The 19,252-nt window shown below is 41.2% G+C and overlaps 1 protein-coding gene across 5 annotated transcripts in view; it reads right to left on the bottom strand.

Moving 5' to 3' along the window:
• LOC113037032 (leucine-rich repeat and fibronectin type III domain-containing protein 1-like protein) overlaps positions 1–5,538 on the bottom strand; it is a 409,870-nt gene extending 404,332 nt beyond the window's left edge. For 3 of the 5 annotated variants that reach the window (XM_026193739.1, XM_026193740.1, XM_026193742.1), the window contains exon 1: positions 4,004–5,537. The gene's annotated coding sequence lies outside the window, so the exon portion shown is untranslated. Of the gene's footprint in view, positions 1–4,003 lie in introns of all 5 variants that reach the window. The other 2 variants (XM_026193741.1, XM_026193744.1) reach the window with 1 other exon arrangement.
• Between the last annotated feature and the right edge of the window lie 13,714 nt (positions 5,539–19,252).

The following is a 19,252-nucleotide window of genomic DNA, read 5'->3' as shown; positions in this document are numbered from 1 at the left end:
GTGTTTCCCACACAAAGACTTTACTCATACTCATACATCCCATGTAATATTAACGGCATTTCGCTTTCACTGACAATTCTGTTAGTCTTATTTTGAAAGTTTTTGAAAGCCTGGAACTTTCCCCATCTCATGTTTCCCCACCACAATCAGGTTGTTATTGTGGTCCACTATGTGATTCAGCTGCTTTTCAAGAAAGGATGTCCTCCTGCAAATGTACTCCAATGTAACCATCAATTATTTCTGCCCAAGAGGTCTACTGTGAGCTGGAGTGCCACTTTAACCAGAACCTGCAGTGGATGGAGAACTGGTTGATGTGCAGTAACAAGGACTACAGTAACTAGCTGTAGTCCTTGTTTGGGATAAAATGTCAGAACTTGGCAGTGAAATCTGTTTCTGTCACTATAAATATTTTTAACGATAACTCCTCTTAATTCCAAAGTGCTTGATTCTAATTCTGAATTACAAGAAGCTTAGTGGGAAACTAACACGGCACTCATTGTGGCAATGACACTATGATGGAGTTCTTTGTGTTGTTGGGTTATTTTTTTAAAGAGCTATACTATCTCTGGAATATTTGGTGGAGCTCTTCACTGCAATCAGATCTGGGACAAACTCATATGTATCAGTAAAATTTTGTTTTTAATTTGAGGGAAGATTTGACTATGTACAATAACTGCTTGTAACTGTTGTTGTTGTTTTTCCCTCTTTAGCCTGTTGGAAGAGAATGGAAATGCCCAGAGCTGGAGTGAGTCTAGGCCACAGCAAGAGAAACATGAAATGTATCTGATAATGGCTGCACAGGATGACCTTGTGCAGTCCCCGGGCACAGATGGAGAAAAAACAAAGATGTAGCGGTAAACAGCACAGGAGCAGCTTCAGAGCTATTTTTTTAAACTGGCTCATACTGTGGATGATGAGAAACACAAATGTGATCCCCAAAAGCCCACCTGGCAGAGGGATTCAAGGGCTCACCAGCTAGAAAATGTTATGCTTTACCATAACATTATTTATGTGTGTGATGAGTTCATGTCCCAGTAGTACATGGTAAACATTCAATTTCAACTACAGAATGTATCCACAACCTAAAAGCAGCTACGTTGCAGGTGAAATTAAGTAGAACCTCTTAAAGACAGCTCTACATTCTTGTGAAACTCAAACTCAATAGTTAATTTCTGCTGACACAAAGCCAGTGATCAACCGAGAGCTACACAGATTTCCACCTAACATTGTGGCTATGGCGGGGCTTCTGTAAGAAATTCACCAATGTTTGGCAAATGCAGTCCATTCTGTATGCCATGACTTTCTGCTGGTAATGCTATGTTGATGATAACATTTCTCAAACCTGGCAAAATGTGGGCTGAGTCCTGAAAGCCAACAATGACAACAATTTCCATTGGTGGAAAAGCGGTATCAGTGACTCTGAACCCAGATAAGCTTACTCCATTGTGCTGAGGACTGTTGAATGCCATCAAAGGTCAGCATCTACTGCACTATTCCTGACCTTTGACGAGCTCTGCATGGTTCAGGTCTAACAACAAAGTGAAGGCATGGGTGTTGGAACTGTGTTAGAACTGTCCATGGTGCTTAAAACAAACCGGAGGGGCTCATATTACTGACTTTCTACACTGTACGTATCTTAGAACTATTAATGATTCTGAAATCATTGATAGCTCTTCATCATATCTCTCCACCATACTGGAAACATGCTGGACCCTTGAAGGAGGGTCATGGTCCTGAATGCATATTAACATGTTTAAACTGCAAAGCACCACCAGCATTGCAGGAGCTGTCCATGGTGTTGACCAAGGTTAGAGCGAACGCAAACTGAATTTAAACTAAAACTAGGTGTAAAAATACACTTTTTTCAAACTGAAGGCAAAAAAAATAGGCTTTTGAAAAAAAGACTGAACAATACTGTGTGCTTAGAAAATTTAACTTAAATAAAAATGCAGTTTTTAAATAGTTTAGTATAGTTAGCCTTTGTCAGTGTTGTCACACTCGATAGTTCTTATATTGTTCCTCTGAAAAATACTTTCCATCTTATAATATTTAAGTTCTTACCAAAGTGGATCATCTACCTCCAGCTCACCCTGTCCCTAGTAATCTGCTGTCACACCATCCCTCTGCACGTCCTCCTTCACTACATCTATGAATCTTGTGTCATCTTCTGTTTTTCCTCATGCCTGGTATCTTCAACATATCCCTGCTCTATGAAAAATGAACTAAAGCTAAACATTTCCAAACTATAAATACAAAGTTAAAAAAAAAAACACTGATACAAAATACAACACTGAAGCTACACCAAGTCAAAGCTTGCTCCTGCAATTTACCCATGCTGTAACCACATTACTTCTTTTTGTTGTGCCTGAAACATTTTAGACAGCAGTGAGGCCCTAATGAGTGCTCTGTGGTCCTGAATTCACAATAGCATGTTTAACCACAAAGTACAACCAGTTGTGTTTCAGCTGTTCAGGTGTCCCAGGTGCTGACACCAAACAAAAGAGGGTCTGATTTCAGAAAATTCTTTCTGAAGAAGAAGTGGAAACTATAAGTGGATCTGAAAATGCACTGACTCCATCTATTCTGCTGAAAACAAGTTAGGCCCTTTAAGGAGCTCTCTGTGATCCTGAATTCATTTTAACATGTTTAAATCTAACCACAAGCTACTGGACTTGTTTATGGTGCTATCACCATACTATGGGCACCCAAACACCTGTATGTCAGGCTCCCTGCTGCACGGTGTAGGAGGTTTCTGTGGCTCTTACATTACAGTGACCACGTGCAAACTCAGCAATGCCGGCCCCTGTGGAGCTCTCCATGGTCCTGAATCCTCCACTTGGTAGCTTGACTGAAGCTACCATCTGCAGATATTTTCAGTTGGCCCTTTCAGATCTTTATGTGGAACAGAAGCTCTCTCAGTGTGGAGCTGTCCCTTTTTCCTAACCACTCCTTGGCTCCTTCCCTTCTGTTAACAAAAATCCCAGACAAAGAACCTGCTGTGCATTGCTCCTCTCTGCATCTTCCAGCTTTCACACAACAGCATTTGGCCTGATTGTTTTTATGTTTCTTGTTTCCCTGGGATTTTTTGCTTGCACAATAAATGACCAGGTGTGATGGTTCCCAGAGCACCTGCTTCTTTGAGCACGTAGCTGCAGAAGTTAAAGGCTCAATAAAAGCTATAATTATGTTTTGATTTATATCCAACACATTCTGGGAACAATGCCTCTTGTTTTCCCATTATTATCCGGCCCCCTCTGCCCCTCTCTACACCTTCTCCTGTTCTCTCCACCTCCTCCCTTCCTGTATCACCTTCTCCTCCCCACCCGCGTCACCTCTCCTTCACTCTTGTTCTCATCTCCTAGCCTCCTTCATAATAGATGCGGTTGTAACGGCAGTCAGCTGGAGCGGCATGATGAGGCAGCTTTAGAAACGGAGAGTGAGACAGAAACAGAGAGCTCCCCAAAATGGGTTCTTCTATCACTGCGCTCCCACTCACAAACACGCACGCATGCGCGTGAACGGACGCATTCATTCACGCGCGCGAAACCTAGCATGCGTGCACGCACTCGCGCATTCCCATACACAGGCACGGCGGGGCTGCCAGCCTGGCCGGTGCACCCGGAAACCAATACAAGCGCCAAAGAAATGTCCACAGAGCCAAAACAGCAGTTTGTCTTCGAAGCAGCGGAGAGTTCAGCTTTTTGGAGAGCTCTAAATAAACTGTCTGTAGCCTCAGAAAACGGCAGTGCCACTGACAGTGCCCCCGCAAACAACACAGAGAAGTCGCACACTGAGCCGGGTTCTGGAGGAGCCTAATCAGATTACAGCGATGATTCATTTCCTGGGCACTAAGAATAAAACTACTGTTGGCTCTAACATGAGCCTGGCATCCCCGTGGCAGGGGCGAAAAAAAATTAACCGCATAGCAGAGCTCGGTCCCACCGAGCATCCTCTGCGCGCATCACACACACTGCATTATTAACAGCCGATCAATCAGCCTTACCTTCATCGATCACCAACTCCTCTCCTCCTGATGTGTCTCTTTTCTACCCCCTCCACAAAAATCCTCTCGTCTTTCTCCCCCGATCGGTCCACTAATGGAAATCACAGTGAGGACTCCCCTCTCAATAAAATGCTTTAAAGCCGATCGGGCTCAGCACCTTATCCCAACTCACGGTCTCCCCTCTTGCGCGATTCCTTCCCTTGCACATGAAGCCAGAGGGGCTATCTTGGTAGTTTTTTGTTTGTTTGTTTGTTTTCTGGTGCTGAAAAAAAGCGGTGTGTGTGAAAGAGAGTGTGTGAGTGAGCTCAGGCAGCGGAAAAGACTTGCGCGCGGTTAGGCAGCAGAAAAGAAAAAAAACGGGGCGAAGAAGGGATCCAGGTGCCGGTGGGCTTACCGTGCACAGCCACGAGAAACACTCCTGTACACGTAGTTCCTGAAAAGAACAGGATGGGTGGGTGGCAGAGGGGAGGAGGTCACACCGCTGTTGATAAAACTCCTATTCGCCTCAAAAAGCCCAAGTAACGTTACTCCAATAGCGTATTTAAAGTAACGGGCACGGAAGAGCTATCTGCATCGATGCTGGAGAGCAAGCCTCAGAGAAAAGTGGTGCTGAGGGGCTAAAGAGCTTTAATTCCGATAATCTGAAGTCCCCGTAGAAATCCTGCTCCGGCTTGTGCTTCAAAACCCAAATACTGCCAGGCTGTAAGAAACTACACCCACCGACACTGAAGGTGTCCTTGAGTACAAAAATAGGAGCTTCCGCTTTAGGGGCTCTGAATGGCTGAACTGCTCCCAAAATCATGCAGGTATCCCTCCAGTAAGGGCCCCTTTTAAACAGATAACCTAAAACAATTTCACTTTCCAAACATTCCAGGTGATGAGCGTCGTCTCCGTCCGTCTGCACGCCCAGCTGGAAGCTGCCAGTCCTTTTCTTTTCCCCAAAGAGGATGAAATCCCGGTCCGGGCGGTGTCCGGCAGCTCCGTCCTCCGTTATCAATTATAAATCACACCGCTGACTCTGATATTCCGAGAGCGTTTTTAGGGAGGAAATGCACTTTCAGAGAAAACTAGCAATCTTGTAGCGATGGCTAAAGCTGCACTTTTAACAAGCTACGCTCTTGCTTCACGTTGGTGGAGGCTCGCAGATCCGCAGCATGCCGAAAGTCGCTTATCTTTTGAGGGAAAATCAGCCCACGGTTGGAGACGGCGATAATCCTTGTCGAGGCTCCGAAACGTCACATTGTCGCTCACATTTCCTCCGTCGTCCGGTCAAATCCTCCGCTTACACCCGCTCGGTATCCGACCCGGTGTTGTGTACCGTGGCAGCTGCGGCTGGGGCTAATTCCTCAGGAGACGCTTAAAGTTTGAAAATCAGCCACAGAATCCAGCGCGTGCTTCCCGCCCGTCGGAGGCGGCTGTAGGCGCACAGGCTGGCTCACGAGGATGACTGACGGCAGAGGGAGGGAGGGGGGCACGAGAGGCTGTTCGAACAAAAAGACACACCCATGAAATATCTATCTATCCATCTATCTGTATATCCCGTGCTGCTGCTTAAGCCCGGTTATATTCAACGTATGTTCGCAGTTTTTGGAGTTCATGGGTAAAGGCAAGGTGCCTTACTCGTTTCACCAATTTAAGAATGCAGTGCAGTCGACATCAATTAAAAATCTTGATTAAAAAAAACAACCGTTTATTGGTGTTTTTTAATTGTTATTTTATTGTGTCGTTTAAAAGGTTACCTGTTTAGAAAGATGGTCAGAAGTACTTTTAAAACTGAAAATACTTAAAGTAAAAGTGCGCAAAATGCCAGAGGTCAGAGGAAGGTGTAAAATGTACTTTAACATGTACTTTAACATAGCAGCAACAAAAGATTGTCAAGAAATTACCATCAGCTCTCATGTAATATCCAGTCAGCTAGCTAGCCAGCTACAGGTCTACTTCTCTTACTCCCACTGAGGGATTGGTTGTGCTATTAGCTTCAAAAGCCTATATGGCTGGAATCATTGTTCATTCATCACTTCTGGTTGGATAAAGAAAAAGAAACAGTTATTGATAACATTCAACTCCAGACTTCACATTGGGACATCAAAACGTTTGGGACATCAGTGTGGCTACATCTATCTTTGATATGGCCGACAGTGTTCAAACAGAATATGTCTTAAGTCATCCAGGTAAGGAAATCCCCAAAACATATTGTCTTTCAGTAATAATTACTTGTTGTGTAATCTGATTTGTTAGCTCGGGCTTCTGTCCCCGCTGCTAACATGGAGTGGTCAGGGCTCATGACCCACACAGCAACCAGCCCCAGCCGGTACCTCAATAACATGTCTCCATCTTCTCATTCATTACAGTAATGCTGGCTGCAAAGTGTGACACCAGCACAAATGAGTGGACCAGTTTTCAAGATATTGTAGGTTCTGTTCTGGGAAGCTTTGTTGTCCACCTTTATTTACAGTCTGTGAAGGAATCACCCTCTACTTAAGGTGCAGCGCCTGTATGATGCAGTGGGTGTTTTGCCTCTCCTGGTGCCATGCTGTTTCATCAGCCGATGAGGTGTCTACGTGCCTACAACCCTTTACAATCACAAACAGATTGACAAAAGCTTGTTTAAAGAAAGAAGAAACGCATTGCATCTGCCAGAGGATTCTCAAGAGTGCCTGGTATTAGCAGCAACAGATGAAAAGATGATAAGAAAATACTGCACATTTGCAAGAATACATATTCATACTTTGAGGTCATTTGATTCTAGTATTAAAGTTTTTAACTTAAAAAGATAACTGTTGATTTAACTGCATGTTCAATATCTGGAAAGTTGACTGGCACCATTTAAATGTTGTCTAACTTGTCTATAATAACTCAGAAGAGGCTAGTTAAATGATCAAAATCCAAACCTTCAGTCTTAAACAGGAAGTACACAGGAGGGCTATCAGTCAGATTAGCTTAGGTTTTAAGACAGTTCCTCCATGATCTGCACTCAATGCTTAAAACATTTCCTTTTCTTTTATACAAAAAGCAGTGCTGTTGGATTTGTTATTTCCTTTTGTTTGTGTGTGTGTCTCTCGCTCTCTCTCTTTTAAATAAACAGAGGACAGTTACCAGAAGATTAACTGCTATTTTTAGTGATGACCCAGGAAGAACATCTGTGCCTGCTCTTGTTTGCTGTGACTGACATACAGATGCACCAAGTAAAGAATGGGCTAAGGATGCTGAAGAAAGATGAGGATGAATGGGGGGGAGAATGGTTTAGGTGGCATGAGTGGTGGCTGCTGTTAGTAGTGCGGCTGTGAATTAGAATTAGCAGCATCTGGGGAGCATTATACGAGGGTTGAATGCTGAATATTGTATCGCTGTGTAAGTGGAAACGTGCTTTGCATATCTCTAGTAAACGCCAATACTGTTAACCTGAGGGAGCGTGAGGTGACACAGCCTTGGAAGACAAATGAATAGTCAGGATGGATGAATAGTGACTTAAACCAAAGGATAGGAGATGAGGGTTGACGCACATGCACATGCAAAAAGGCACACATACTCCGTACACATGCACTGCTGATGACTCAAGAGAAAAGTCAGAAAAGTAAACTTTTAAATAAAGAATGGATTCAGGGATCATAGCTGCCGCTTCCTCATTTACTTGTGGTTTTACAGACTATCATGAGATCCTTCATAGCCAGTGAATATCCAATACTGAACTTAATAAATACACAAAAGAGAGGAGGATGTCAAATCTCATTCCTTCAGTTTTTTGAAAATGTTCACACAGTATAATCTGTGACCTACATAAATGCATAGATTAACATGGCAGATTAATGCTGAGGAGGGGAACTATTAGGAAAAGGATGGTGAATGTTAATTCCCCCCGTCACATACTGTACCTCCTACACCCACAGGTTTAATCCTGCAAACCCATATGAGTAGACGAAGATTTCTGTCTCTGATGATTTGGTATTCATTTGAAATAATTCACAGCTGAAGCCCAGAAGAATGCAGACACTGAAGCGGTTGATTGCAGTGATGAAATGAACAAGTGAGCAGGTAAATGACCCACAGTGGTGTACGCACTGATACAAGCCTCTGTACTCTGCAGCCATAGGGTGCTGGTACATGAAATGCAGTTTTTCAGTTAAACTGGAATCTATTAAACAGATAATTGCCATCAGAATCATTCACTGTAGTGTATTGTTGAACATAATTAAAAAGCAGGGCCTGTGACACGACGGGGCACTATTTTGACAAAGGTGAGTGATTTTCTGTGAATTATGCAGGACTTGGTAAATTAAAAAGTCATGCTATCCAAACAATTACAAATTGTATTTTTGTCCCTATAGAGAGACAGGTGCTTACATGGAGCATCCATTGTATCAGTGTTCTGTAAGGACCAGGTATATGTATAAATAAAGCTTTTTTTGAATTCAGGTTGAAAACCACTACACCAATATTTTAAAAGAGTATATTAGATCATGTAAATTACAAATACTTTCAGCTGGTCCTGATTTCCCAAATGTGTATGTCACAGCAGCTGGTATTTGATTTGGCACAGTCTTTACATTGGATGCCCTTCCCAGTGCAGCTTCTTCCATTTATCTGGGCTTGAGACTGGCACACGGACCTGTGAGGAGTGGACTGTGTACCCCTCAAGTGGAAGACCAGAAGTTTATCCACAATGTGCCTCAGCAAGCAACCAAAAACAGCTGCTAGCCTCTCAGCTTGACAAGCTCCGATCTTTGTAAACTGAACACAGACACACCCGTGGAAGTGACTGAAACTAAAGATTCCAGTGTGTCATTATCATGCTAGCTTTCTGAGACAATTGTTCTGGAAATTGTTTCCCAGGACTCGAATGAATACATTCTAGTCTATTTGACAGGAGAGGTATTCCTGCGCAGCATTATGCTAAAGGCGTATTTGTATAGTCTGTGGACTCATTTACATGCAGCATTATTACACAAAACCATGTGAAAAATCATTCTTAAATTTAAACAAAATAGATATAAAATCGCTACACGCAGCTACAGCTAAGCTAGCTCGCACTGTAGCAGCACCATGTCCACATTCCATTTCAAAGCATTACAGAAACAGAACTGCACATCCTGAGGAGGAAACACAAACCCTCTCTGGCTTTTTAAAGTCTTTGGTTTTTTTAAATGTGCTCTAGAAATAAACTTTGACTTAACAGGAAGGCAGAAATAGCAAAACTGTGGATTTGTACTTGTATACATTTGTGGCAAATAAATAGTGGTGGGGTATCCGAGTTATTTTTTCCTTAAAGGCTTTGCTTTGACTCTGACTTACCAATCTCATTTCTCTCAACAAAATGTAAAAAAGTTCACTTTTTTAGAGGTCAGTATACAAACACATACTAATTTTCAGTAGTTTTTCATAAATTCAACAAGTTGATGAATTACAAATTTCATTTTTGTTTATCAGTTTCCTTCTCAGCAGTCAAACATGGTCCAACGTTGAAAATGAATTTCAACTGTTATCTCAGTTATCTCTTTCTTTTAAAATCAACAATAGATTCCATAAAATGAAGCAGCCAAACATCCAGCTGGACTGAGGACCAAACACAGCAAATTCTAGTCACGAGGCAATGAAAACTTAATTGATTCGCTGTAATGTAATTACCTTTTTCCTCCAGATTTCTAATGAACTAAGTTAATGTCATTTTCTATTATGAGAGTGCTTAATAAAAAGTTCTGCACTTGACCAAATTTTTAATTTGGCTAACAAGTGATAAAGTAACTTCCATCTCACCAGCTGCCCTCTGAGAAATCATCTCCAACTGATGCCATCTGAATTTAAACAATGTTTTGCTGCTGTCTTTATTAAAAATCTTATGCGGGCGCCCTCCCAGATCCCAGATGCATCCCACAACAAGCAAAAAACTTTTTCATAGTCCCCCCCTTGATTCAAATTGTTTACATTTATGCTATGCCAGATAATCACAGGAACATACTACCAGCTTTTGAGAGAAATATCTAGCACAAGCTGTCAGAAGCTGGCCTTTTCTTTACAGACTAACCCTAAAAAGCTAAAGTAAATAAAAACCTTAGCAGAAATTTGACTGATAGCTAACTGTGGCTTTCACAGTGTTGCAGTGAATAGATAGGAGAAAATAAACTGTAGAAAATTAAACAGAAGAAAGAAGAGAAATAACAATTTATCATAAACAAGTGACACACTCCGGGGCCTAATCAACCCTGGCAGGGCCTCCTTGGATGAGGGTGTCTAGTGATAATGGCCGAAACACCCGATGAATCCAAGGTCCACTACTGACGATGTGTTAATATGATAACCTAGATCAGATCTCTAATTCCCCCCCCCCCCCAAAAAAAAATGTCAGATTAGCCTGGGTAAAAGACTGAAAGTTGAGGCACACAAGGATGTGTGCTGCTGTCAAAGTTTCTGGGCTGCCTTTCCTCATAACAGCCATCCCTCAAGATTCTCACCATTTAACAAAATGCATTAACAGGGACTACAACATCTAGTCCTTTTACTGAGTCACACTATGATGGACCTAAATGACACAGGTTATATGTCAACATATTGATAAATGCAGCTTTCCTCAAGTGAAAGGAAATTCTTCATCATATTCTCAGTTAATTTTCACACACTGAGCACTTCTTCGGTCTGTTGAAGATGCTGCTGACGCCTCATGAAATCTCCTTTAGGTCTTATTCCAAAAGAAATTTAGAATTTAACAGTCATATCAGCCTCACACTAGGCACAATTTTAATACTCATCTCACCTTACAAAATGAAAAAGAAATGATCAAAAAACAAAATTCATCCTCATGTCATTTCCATAAATAGTACATTATAGATGGATTTAGCCATGTGACATCACACATAGGGTGTGGACTCCACATTTTAAAGCCTCTACATTACGTTTCATAACAGAACATAAAGTTAAAATACATATTACAACAAAGTAATAACCAATTATTAGTATTAATTAATAGCAGTATTAGTTGTGCTGAAAGAAAGGCGAGCGCTCACTGTGAAACAGATCAAACAGCTGATTTCCTTTTTTTAAAATGACCTCTTAGCTACAAAAATGTAAATTAAAAAAAAAAAACAGGATCTAGATAATGATTTAAAAATAAAACAGTCAACGTTCATCATCGTCCATCTGTGGCTCCGATCACCAAACCTCCTCAGCTTTCCTGCTCAAGACTGTTTGACTGTTTGCTCTAATTTCTTCTCCACACTCTGGACTCTCTGTTCAGTTCAGCTACGGTTGCTTCGCTGCTCAGACCAGCCAGCAACCCGCCCTGTTCTCCATGCGTTTGGTCACACACTCAAAATCCCATCGTCAGCCCGGTAGTAATTAAGTCAGGCCCCCATATATTTATTTCTCAATCATATCTAACTACCTCTACCTTTACTTCAAAATGTAGTAAACAATGGTGGTGGGTTTACATTCATTTCTCTGCTGTTCCAGAGGTGGTCTTTCATTATTCAATGAATAGTCCATGTTAGGAAAAGTTATGAAATATGAGAGTATATGGTTATAGTTTAACAGCTACCTTATTTAAATTTTCTTGGTGGTTCTAGTGTTAAGGCAAATAATACACAAGTAGGCGTTTCACTAAAAAAAAGCCCCAGTGAAGCTTTATTGGCACTTATTGAAGAAAATAAGAACAGAAAATCCAGTTTCTCTTCAGCACTGTAGCCAAGAGCTCTGTAGAGCCAAGCATTCTTTTAACCTTAACTGGTAATGACTTCATGAATTTATTCACAAATAAAATTCTAACCATTGGAGAATTATTCATCTCACAGAGCTACTTTCAATACTACTGATAATTAGTTTCTCTCCGAGTTAACTTTAGCAATCATTTTCCAACCATCAAGCTGACTGTTAGACACCATTCCTACAAGACTGCTCAAAGTCTTACCATTTATAAATGCTTCAATCTTAAATATGATCGCTCTGTCTGTTGAGCTACGTACCATATGCCATTAAGGTGGTGTTACACCCCAGCTTAGCGTGCAACACAGAAAAAAAAGAAAGATGACGGCCTCGCTGCCACAGGGTTTGGGTTTCACAACAACCAGATTTTTTATTAACCTTGAAAAGTAGCAAGCATCAGGGTGGGCACGGCCAAAACAACAAACAAAATGCTCTGGAAATGAAACAGAACAAACTTACTTATCACGAGAAAATACCGGCCTCTTACCTGTCTCCCTAACCTAAACAGGAGAAAAAAGGTTTTAAACGAGAAAGGCTTCCCCCCATACTGCTACCAGATCAATCAGAAAAGTTCTGTTTACAGTATTTACAAAATATACGAGACAACCAAGTTCTTCTCATTATGAAAACTTGGCCACACACAGTACCCCGCTAAACACAAGATCCAGGGTTAAATGCACACTTTGCTTGGAAGTTGGAAGTCTGCGGGGCCGTCGGTCTAGAGGGTCCCAATTTATAGGCAGCCCCATTCAGTCTTCAAGAAATGGTCAGTCTCTACCTGGAACTTACATAAGCGCAAACAGCAGAGAGAACGAACAGCACCACCCTCAGGTGTGACGAGGAAAGACAACACGCAAAATCATGACCGTTCTCATTCCTGGGGCTAGTATACTGACGTTCTGTCAGTCCCGCAGTGTTCCTGAGGAACGCCAAATGTGACCTTCCGCAGTTTTATGGTCCGTGCCGGGTTATGGCTGAATTCCAGTGGAATGACTGTCCCGCGGTAATAGACGTTCCAGCCATGCATTCCAGCCCTAAGCCTAACCTTAACCAGCAGTTAAATGACATAAAATAGTGTTTTCCAAAGCGATGTTAAGAAAATGAACGATTTGTCACCTAAATATTACGCTTAGTGAGAGAGAACATGTTGCCATAACAGTGGTAGTAATTAAACAATGACTTAAAAAGCCATCACATGACCTAGCTGTCCAATCTCCAACCTTCCTTTCATATCAAACATCCTTGAAAGAGTAGTTGTCAAACAGCTAACAGATCATCTGCAGAGGAATGGTTTATTTGAAGAGTTTCAGTCAGGTTTCAGAGCTCATCACAGCACAGAAACAGCTTTAGTGAAGGTTACAAATGATCTTCTTATGGCCTCTGACAGTGGACTCATCTCTGTGCTTGTCCTGCTAGACCTCAGTACAGCGTCTGATACTGTCGACCATAATATTTTATTACAGTGACTAGAACAAACCTTAGGTATTAATGGCACTGTGGTTTGAATCATAGATTCCAAAATGTTCTTGAAAAGCAAATTTCTTCACACGCTAAGGTTAATTTTAGAGATCCAGAGGGTTCAACTGCATTTACATCATACCTGCTTTCCTTATACATGCTTTTATATGGGTGATGAAACTCTAATATCACAATTTTCTATGTGTGTGTGAGGTTATAGCAATATATGTCGCGATATGTCTTGAGACCGGGGACAAAGGGGGTAAGCTGCAGTTTAAGCCTCAGTGAAGTCAAATATTGGCATGGTATCCACAGAAACCTCCTAATCTCAGCTAAAAGCTCATAAAAACCATTTCTACAACCTCCAAACACAGAAAACAACAAACAATTAAAGGAGCAGTTATGCTATTTTGCGGTAGAACATTTTCTGGTTGGGAGGGGGGATTAATGATGCATTTGCAGCGTGTGGGAGAAGAAAAAAAACTATGACAGTGAATTACGTGCAGACAGCTTAATATTTCCATAGCAACTATACTCGATTACGATAAAGCCATTTTGACCATTGTACGTGGAAAAACTCGCGATACATCGAGTATATTTGATACATTGCCCTCCCCTACTTTTACATGCCTCCCTTAGGTTTCATGTATAGAAACAACGCTCTGCATTTAATCATTAATCATCTCTGGCTCTCTTCCACAGCCTTACTTCCTCCCCTCACGCCCACCCCTCATGGCTGCGCCACCCTGAGGTTCTGCCAAAGGCCCTTTCCTGTTAAATAGGGAGTTTTTCCTTCCCACTATTACCAAGTTCTTGCTCACAGGGGGTTGTTAGATAGTTGGTGTTTTCTCTCTATATTACTGCAGCGTCCAGCTGAGTCTTCTTGTGATTTTTTTGCTATTTAAATAAAATTGAATTGAATAGACGAGTAATTGTTTGTGCTAGTGTAATGTTTCCCAAACAATGGGTAGAACACCAAAGATGCACCTGTTTTCTGTCAAGTTCTTAAATGAAAACAAAATAAAATTCTATTTATTGTGGCTGACAGAGCAAGGATGATTTAATTCATGTTAGAGCTGTGGGTTTAAACATTTACCAGCTGCTTCGTTCAAGAATGAGTGAAAACCTTAATGTAATTCAAGCATCTCATGAATTATGGAAAAAAAAGACAATTATGTGTGCAAGGGAAGTACACAGATAAAGAATTGTGGGTTGGGAAAGAGCAGGAACTGAATGGATGTATAATCAAACTGCTTTTAGGCTGATTGTTACAAGCAGTTTGGCAACATACATGTAAAAAGTTTGCATATTTAAATTAATAATTAATTGAAAACAGCTTTAGCTTAGTCATGCAAGCTTTGTTGATTAGCAAGCAGAGAGAATATCTTGTCTCACTGGACTCATGATCTTTGTGCCCTGTCATCTCCTTTCTGTTTCTTATCTTTTCCTGAGAAAACCATCTAATGAAGCATCTAATGAAGCAGAAATGTCTTAAAGTCAGGCAAAATATGTAAATAGCCTCCCAAATTACTCTGGAACAAAGTCTGATGTTTCCTGACAGGAGAATTCTAATTTTGTCTGAAGCCACCAGCTGTTATATGTTGTTGTCATCTCTCTGCAGGCGCAGACAGTGGTGAGATAGCAGCCCAGATGTGGCAGGAGTAGGCCAGTGATTGAAATGCCACTAGTTTGAATCTATGCATGGGGAAAACGCTAGAGTCTCCATTACAAAATAACCAACCAACCAAAAAAGGGACCATGAGTCAGCACTGGTTCAGGCCAAAGCAGCAGGCTACATGGCTGAAAAACGAAGCCCACATTAAGTCATAAACACTGCAGTTCCTATAACGACCACTTGAGGCAGGCTGCAAAAGCAAATAGGTTCCCATAAACTTTAACGCAGAAATAAACCAGTCGACAGCCTGCTAAACAAAAAGCTTTGTTTTTTACAATTTACAATTTAAAGTTACTAAACACCGGATGCATTTTGCTATTCTTCTTATTTGAGAGATGTTCTGCCACCTCAGCTCGAGTCACTTTAGTTGAAACTTCTAGCTCCAAAAATATCAGTGTCCACATCTTTTACAGAGTTTGTGGTTGTTTCCTGTTGAATTCATCTCATTAATGAACTAACTTTTTGTTATTTTTTGTCATTTTTTATGTTTCAGATGGATATTTCAACAATATTTAATCATACTCCATAACATTGTTATTTCAGTATATTTATATTTTAAAATCATGCATCATCACACGTGATTGTAGTACTTTGTTCCACATGCACGTGCAATGATTAATTAGGATTAATCATTTACATCAAAAACGTCACATCTCAGTGCAGCCGAGGAAAAGCAGAACTAGTCGGGCTGACAACGTAGGAGAGATCAAAACTGATTTATTAAAACTTTGTCAGGCTCCGCCCGTCACAGTTTTTAAAAGTATCACCAGTGGGCGATATATGAATGCATAATATAAAGAAATTAAGATATTCCTGGTTTGTTTTTGTTTTCAGTTCAAACTCCAGCTTTATAAACTATTCACCATGATTCTGACATTTAGTGAAATACTCCATGTTGCTGATATCCATCACTCAGCCATTCACTTTATCTCAGCAAGACAACAAGATATATATATTTTTTTTTACCAAATGTCTCCAGCATGTCAGTTAACACGAACCCACAATAATGAACATGGCTTATTGATGGGCCACGTACAGACTTTTAACTTCAGTTAGCATATAATCCATATTATCTGATAGATAACAAGTCATTAACATTCATGAGACATTTGCAATGCTAATGTTGGTAAGCTGAAGCTGTATGAGTGATGATACAGTGCATGCTTGTAAGCACAGTTAAACAATCTCAGTTATAATTGATATATTCTTTTGTAAAGTGAATCACATTACTTTCTGCAACTTTCAAACTGGCCCCGGTGCTGCTGGGGAGCTAATAAACTCTGATAGTTTGGTATGTTGGATACATACAGTCCATATGATGTTAAAGTCTGAACAGAAGCAGTATGGTTCACCACACTCTGCCTTTGCATGTCTGCATTTGGGTCCTCAGTTCTCCACAACAGATATGACATGACAAAATTTGTTGAAAAAGCAGCCAATGTCCAACGAGAACAGCCTTCAGAAAACCTGCAAAATTATTGCTCAAGAGCACTTTAAAATAAAGACGAGAAAGTCTGGCTCCTTGATGTTAAAATATAAAGTTGAACTTTCAGGCTTTCATAATAATAAATAGATAGAAACCCTGGAATTTATTCTTTGTGTTACAAACGTTTGAAGCTCGAAGACTATGCACACATTAAAAACATTTTTATGTGTTGTAAGATAAAAAAGAAGCCTTCAAAAAGATTGAAGCAACAGGAAATGAATCCTGGCTCCACATGAGACTCTGGTTTTCCTGTTAGTTTGGCTCATACATCCGAACAGCTGCCGACATAAATAATGGAGGAGAAGGGAAATCCACATCATTTGGTGCTTCCACCCACACTGACAATTTCAAATGATCTTTGGCATGAAAAGTAAAACATATAGTTTGCATCCATGTGCTGTGAGGATAGAGAATGCGGTGTAAGAGCATCTGTATTTGGACACCTATTTACTGAATGATCCCAGGACCTAAAAGAGGAGAGTGATGTGCATTATTTTTGAATAAAAAAAAAGTCTTCTTTTTGTCAAATGGATGTGCTCAGGGAATTAATTTTAAACCCACTTGACGAGAATGAAAACCCGAATCTAACCCTTGCGCTGCATGAATAATGGAAAACGCTAACTGCTACAGCTGTAACACTGTAACCTCATCCATTTTGCATTACGCCCGTCCCTCTCTCTTTTCCATTTCTTCTCCTCTGTTTTCCCTTGCATCCCTTAATTACTCTTCCTACCTCTTGTCCATCTCCTCTCCCTCCAGTGCTAACCCGCTCTCTCACCCCGCTCTCTCACCCCGCTCTCTCCATTTACACCGCTGCCCACTTCTGTTTTTCTGTGTGATTGCTGGATGGAGAGAAACCCCATCTTTTGCCCCGTATTTGCTAAATAAACATTTCATTTCCCCAAGGTCTTCTGTTGTTGTCCCCCCCACTCCCCCATACCCCCAACTCCAATCAGTTTCACCCCTCTTTCATTTTCTCTGTTTCACTGCTGTCTGTTTTTTCAGCATTTTCTATTCTCACTTCTTACTTCTACCCCTTCCCATTTGTCTCCCCGGTGATGCACTGTGGCCCAGCTCCATTTTGCACTTTCACTTGGAGACTCTGCCACAATTTCAGGTTTCAGACCAACTGCCATAAAGTGTTGGTGGGTTATAAAGTCCAGGGCATGATTATGAAGCATGCTTGGTAAAGGTGCAGAACATGTTTTGTGACTGATATGAAGGAAAATAAGCTCCTACAGATAAACGGTTTCTGTGCAGAATGAAACTTAATTGGAACAGCTGCATTTAAACGTCATGAAGGTCTGTCTGATACGACTGCATGTAGCCACAGATGGTTTGAAGATCCTGTCTGTTAGGGTCAGTTGTTGTTGCTGTATTTCTGTGGCATATAAGTTGGAGGTAAGGGTGAAACAATAGGAACACAATTTGCTTTTCTAGCAGGCTGTAATTGTGAATTTCTGCTGTGAAACTGGACATTTTATCATTGGAGGGATGGACCCTCTTTTTGCCACCATGAGATGAACTGCATTTTCTGGCATTTCAGTGATCACGTCACTCCTCAGACCATTTATCAGATTACTTCTTAGATTTATGAGCCCCATGTATTGCTGCTTGATTTCCACACTGTTTCCTAAAATTAAGAAATCCCTTATGAGGCTCAAGTCTGTCTGACTCAACGTGTAGTTAATATTGAGCAAGTCTGGGTGGGATTGGGTCGTGTTCCAGCTCAGAGCTGATTGCACCCACTCTAAACAACATTTGCTCTTTCATCAGATGAGGCACGTTTCAGAAGCATCCTAAAGTGTAACACTGCTGTGCTTTGCTTCATTATAGGTCTTTTTTTCTTGTTGCAGAAACTACACCAAGTGCACAGAAAAGATGAAGATGGTGAAAGTCAGACACAGAAGTAGCAAAATAAAAGACCAATGCAGACAAAATGTCACGCTTCTGAGATGCTCATGCTGCGAAGCAGTTTGAAAAGACATGATGTGTCAGACATGCACTGTGTGTATTCCCAGGGTTACACTCATCCCAGGGTGGATGGGTGCAGAGTCTGAACGGGACCCGGGGCCTCTGGCTTTCTTTCCTTCTCCCACTTATTTCCTGTTGCCTCACTACATCTTCTTGGGAATTCTCTTTGGTCTTGCAAGTTTAAGTTTGCCTTTACAGTCCCCAAATATTTTTCTCTTTTTTAAGCTCATTCATGGTGCACATTGTACACAAAGCAGCACACACATTTAGTGGGTCAAGTACAATACATACACATTTGAAAGGTGTACCATGGATTGACGTGGAGAAACAGTCAACAACAGTCACCCCAAGACACTTTATATAGTAAGGTAGACTCTATGATAATACATACAGAGAAAACCCCAACAATCATATGACCCCCTATGAGCAAGCACTTTGGTGACAGTGGGAAGGAAAAACTCCCTTTTAACAGGAAGAAACCTCCGGCAGAACCAGGCTCAGGGAGGGGCGGGGCCATCTGCTGTGATTGGTTGGGGTGAGAGAAGGAAGACAGGATAAAGACATGCTGTGGAAGAGAGACAGAGGTTAATAACAGGTATGATTCAGTGCAGAGAGGTCTGTTAACACATAGTGAGTGAGAAAGGTGACTGAAGAAGCAGAAGTCAGTCAAGAGCAAACACATTATTTCCATCGTCCCCTTTGAAAACAGCTTTGTTTGATCGATTGATAACATTTCTGGTTGTTCTGAGATTTTACAGCAAACTGGCCCCAACTTGTTTAAGTTAAAATAATGAAGTAACAAAAGGAGCAAGTTTATACATTTCGGCTTTTCTCTTGTAATTTATGTCCTCATATATCAAAAGGCAGTCTTTCTGCTGCAGGAAGGTGCTGATCAGCATCCCAGGTTCTCTCGAGGTGAGGACGGCTCAGAATTTTGCTTCCAGCCACAGAAAATGGGAAGAAAATG

The sequence above is a fragment of the Astatotilapia calliptera genome, chromosome 14 (genome assembly GCF_900246225.1).
Source record: "Astatotilapia calliptera chromosome 14, fAstCal1.2, whole genome shotgun sequence".
Taxonomy (NCBI): Eukaryota; Metazoa; Chordata; class Actinopteri; order Cichliformes; family Cichlidae; genus Astatotilapia; species Astatotilapia calliptera.
Note: the sequence above shows the minus strand (reverse complement) of the source record. Positions and strands in the feature narration are given on the sequence as shown.